At 51.5% G+C, this 4,872-nt stretch overlaps 1 long non-coding RNA gene across 1 annotated transcript; it reads left to right on the forward strand.

Annotated features, from left to right (window-relative positions):
• The first annotated feature begins 504 nt into the window (after positions 1–504).
• Positions 505–2,366, forward strand: LOC122241384. Its single transcript, XR_006221494.1, has 2 exons — positions 505–758; positions 1,914–2,366. It is a non-coding gene; the product is annotated as an uncharacterized LOC122241384 (long non-coding RNA).
• The last annotated feature ends 2,506 nt before the right edge of the window (positions 2,367–4,872 follow it).

Genomic DNA, 4,872 nt, shown 5'->3' on the forward strand with positions numbered 1-4,872 from the left:
TCCCTGGGCCAGTCGCATCCCATCACCTCTCTGGGCCTGAGCTTCCTCAAGACAAAGACCACAGCTGACACTCGGGGGCATTCATGACATCCCAGGATTGTTCTATGAGCTTCCATGTAAGGGTTCACTTTACCCTCATCTCAGCCCTGAAAGGAAGGTAGGAAAAGAGTCTATGGCTTTTAAGATTCTGATATTCTACGGGATTCTATGATTCCCACGGGGTCTGTTGTGAAAGATCCTAAAAAGACTCCATTATTCTGGGAGACTCAGGTGCTGGAAGGTTTCATCCACTGGCCTGCGGATCACAGAGTTAAAGGATGCCATGAATTGGTGATTCGCGGAGCCCCACGAGCCTCAAGGGCAAGAGGCAATTTGTTAGCCCTCAGCCGGCCTCGAAGGCCACCGTGTGTCCACCCCCTTACCCCGCCCCCTCCCTCAGCTATGACATCGGAGCCACAGCCAAGGCAGAACAGCCTGTCTCTATGACATGGCTCTGAGGCCAGGGCCAGCGAGGACTGTGGGGGCCGCCGGAGTGCTGGGCGGATCACTTGCACACAAAGGGCTCCATGGACCCGCCTCCGCTGCCCTGGCCGAGCCTCACACACAATGGAAGGACCTTTCGAGGCCGCACCGAGCCTGCCCCCTCTCTCAGCCAGAGACACCCAGAAATGCCGCTGAGTTCAGTCCCAGAGCAGGCCGCCTCCCTGCTCAGAAGGGCCCCTGCCAGGAGGCGGGGAGGCCAGAGAAGAGAAAAGCAGGTGCCTCTTCCCTCTTCTTAGCCGTTCTGACCTCTCTACCTGTGCTCCTACAGTTCCCCTGCCTGGCACACCCCTCTCCCCTCCCGCTCTCTCTGTGAATCCTTCCAGGCCCAGCTCAGGTCCCACCTCCTCCAGGAAAGCCTGCCTGGTTCCTCTAACCCTCACCGATTTCCTCCCTCACCTAAGTCGTGTGTGTTGCATGATGTTGAGTGCTAACATGTGGCCCAAAGATTCCAGAGTTACCCTCCTTGCTATCACCAGAGCAGTTTTTCTGGACCACAAAGGTGACCTTGTCACTCTCTTTCTGCGGATCTTGACTCTCCAGCGTGGTATTCAAACCCATTCCCAACTCTAAACCCATCCTTTTTATCTGTCTTTATTTCCTGCCTTGGATCCATGCACTAAGCCTTGGCCAGATGAAGTAAGGATCTACCTCCCAGACTACGCAGACACAGGGGAAGCCTTTCTAAGGCTGGGGCAGCTGGGACCCTGCCTTGATGCCAAGAAACAGATGTTGAGGGTCCCCTCCCCTACCTCATCCTACACATACACATACGCACGCGCACGCACACACACACACACGCATGCATTCACGCACGCACGGACACATGCACACACCAAGCTGCCCCCAGGGAGCCCCCTGGGATTTGCAGCCTTAGAGTGTGTGTTAGTACCACGGACAGCACCGGAAAGGGGTTCGGGGGGGACGGGCACTGGCTGCTACTAAAATCCACCCATATACACACGTCCTGGGACGTTCATGGATTTCACACAGCAGGCATTTGCGGAACACCACCCTCGTGCCCCACCCCTGCGAGGTGTTATGGAAAATACCAGAAGGAAAGACATTGACTGTCACTGTCCCCAAGGGACTTACAATCTGGTTGGGGAATTGATTGTCTTGCCAGCAATTTCCCACCCACCTGCCCCTAAGCTACCAGAGCCACGTTTACAAAACTGTAAATCTGACCATATATCGCTCCCTAAAAAGTTGCACAGCAACCCCCCACATTGCTTATACAAGAAACCCTCACCACCCCCCATGAACCCAACACTCCAGACCCACTTGATTTCCACCAGTCCCCAAATAACCTGGGGTGCCTTTTGCACCCTTTCCTCCTCGTTTAAGGATTGTTTCCCCTCTTCTTTTCACAGGGAACTCCTACACAGCCTTCAAAACTCAAATATTTTCTCCTGGAAGCCCCAAAGTTAATTGTCCCCTCCTCTGTACTCCCAGAGGCTTGGTGCATATCCATATCAGCAGGCGTCATTGAACTCTGACTTGGCGTGTGCCCGTCTCACACAGAAGCTAGCTACCTTTGTCTGGGCCGGTGAGAACAGGCGCGGCGATTGCCAGAAGGGCGGGGGCTTTCTAAGAACCTCAGTTGATCAACCACGGCTCCAGCAGTGCTCATATTTGACAACTTCAGATTTACTGGGAAGCCTAAAAATAATGCCAAAGCTGTGCTTTTTATATCCCTCTTTCACTGAAGAAACCTGCCTGCCTTGTCTTTGGGAAGAGGGAGCCTTAATTATTATACAGACCATATGCCCAATAACTGATAGAATATGGTTAAATAAAACATAGCCTCTAACGGATCGAATGCAGACGTGAGGCTCAGCCCCGTCCCTCCCACATCGTGGGGATTCTCAGGCATCTGATTCCAGGTCTGGCTTCTCTACCTCAGCCTGTGAGTCTCCCAAGGGCCAGGACTGTGGGTCTTTTGATTCCATATCCCTGGTACCCAGCACAGTGGCTGGGACACAGTAGGCATCTCCCAATATTGGGTGAATGACTAACAGACTGGAACAAGTCACGTGGGCTCCAGGTCAGATGTCCCAGGTTCAAATCTTCATTTCACCATGTATTAGCTGTGTAATTTCAGACACATTTTTTCAAAAAAAATTTTTTTTAATGTTTTTATTTATTTTTGAGACAGAGAGAGACAGAGCATGAGCAGGGGAGGGGCAGAGAGAGGGGGAGACACAGAATCTGAGGCAGGCTTCAGGCTCTGAGCTGTCAGCACAGAGCCCGACGCGGGGCTCGAACTCACGGACCGCGAGATCGTGACCTGAGCTGAAGTCAGACGCTTAACTGACTGAGCCACCCAGGTGCCCCACAGACACATTTTTTTTTTAAGTTTATTTATTTTGAGAAGAGAGGGTGGAGGGAGAGAGAGAGAGAGAGAGAGAGAATCCCAAGCAGGCTCTGCACTGTTAGCATGGAGCCCGACGCAGAACTCGATCTCACAAACCATGAGATCATGACCTGAGCTGAGATCAAGAGTCAGAAGCTCAACCACCTGAACCACCCAGGAGCCCCTGAGACACATGTTAAAGGGGTCTCGGTGTTCTCATCTGTAAAATGGGCATATTAACAGTATATACCTCATGGGGTTACTTCTGACGTCTAAATGAAACCCTATAGAAAGAAACAGGCATAGAGTCTGGCTAATTGTAAGCGTCCAATAAAGGGTCATTGTTTTTATCACTACCGTTGCGTTAAATTGGGTGGTTTCTACATACGCCCATTGGAATTCCGAGAAAAGAGAGAGCACCGTGCCGTGGAGTAATTCAAGATGACTACTGGCTAATATCCATGAAGCATTCTCTACGTACCATGCATAGACTTAACGAAACCTCAGGACCCTTCTATGAGGTGGGTACTGTGATTATCCCTATTTTATCCCCATAAGGAAACTGAGGCACAAGAGATTAAATAACTTGCCTGAGATTACTTAGCCAATAAGTTGAGGAGGCAGGACTCAAACCAGGGCAGTGAGGCCCCAGTCTGTTAACCTCAAGAAAGCTGGAGGCTGGGCTGGGCCTTGAAGGTCAAGCCGCGAGGCAGAGCCACCTATGGTGGGAAGAAGGACCGAGAACTTTTCTGTTCACACCCTTGCCAACAGCCAACCCACAGGCTCTCCCTCGAGCCTGGGTCCCTCCCCCTCGTTCACCCGACGGCCTCCCTCAGGCCTTCCCTGCTCTCCATCCTCTTCTCTTCCAGGCCTAAGTATTTCCTCCTGGCCTCCTGCCCTCCTGTTCTTACCAGTCCCAATGACTAATGCTGCCTGGGGGTTCCTGGGAAGGCCTCGTGGAGCAGGGCTTTGAAGGACCCATAGGAGTTTGCCAGGAGAGGGGAGAGCGGGGGAGTCAAGGTCGCCTGTACAGTTTCATTACCTACGCCCTCTGTCTTCTCCGAGTCTATAGGCCTCAGTTTCCCCATCTGTAAGCATGAAAGTAATGAGTACCTACCACGTCTCATGATTTTTGTAAAGATTAAATACATCACTCCACTGAGGCTGCCATAATGAAATCCGACAGACTGGGTTTACTGTCTTAGACAAGGGACGTTTGTTCCCTCAGAGTCCGGGGGGCTGGCAGTCTGAGAGGAGGGTGGCTACACGGCCGGCTTCTACTGAGAGCCCTCTTCCTGCCTTGCCGTGTCCTCACATGGCCTTCCTCTGTGCTCACACAGAGAGAGTGCTCAAACTCTCTCATGTCTCTTACAAGGTAAAGACACTAATCCTATTGGGTTAGTGTCCCAGGGCCCCAGTCTTATGACCTCACTTAACCTTTATTACTTCCTTAGAAGCCCTGTCTCTAAATACAGTCACTTTGGGGGTTAAGGCTTCAAAATATGGATTGTGGGGGAGACGATTCAGTCCATAGCATAAAATGGGCTCATATGTCAAAAACGATGCTATTTTAAATAAACACCTATATAGTACTGACCACGTGCCGGGCCCTGTTCTAAATGCACACGTATTAAAAAGCACTTAGGGGGCGCCTGGGTGGCTCAGTCGGCTGTCTGGCTCTTGATTTCAACTCAGGTCATGATCTCAGGGTCGTGGGATCGAGCCCCGCGTCAGGCTCTGCACAGATCATGGAACCTGCTTAAGATTCTCTCTCTCTTCCTCTGTCCTTCTCCCCCACTCACACTCTCTCTAAAAATAAAAATAATTTTTTTTTTTTAATTTTAAAGTGCTTAGGATGTTGTGAGTGCGGTCCATGCAGTCCGTGGTGAGTGCTGTTCCTGGGAAGACCACCCCCGTTGGTGTTGTGCACCTGCTGTGTGCTGGGCATCATGCTGGGCACATGGCTCTGCCTGCCC

Source organism: Panthera tigris, chromosome C1 (genome assembly GCF_018350195.1).
Source record: "Panthera tigris isolate Pti1 chromosome C1, P.tigris_Pti1_mat1.1, whole genome shotgun sequence".
In the NCBI taxonomy this organism is placed as follows: Eukaryota; Metazoa; Chordata; class Mammalia; order Carnivora; family Felidae; genus Panthera; species Panthera tigris.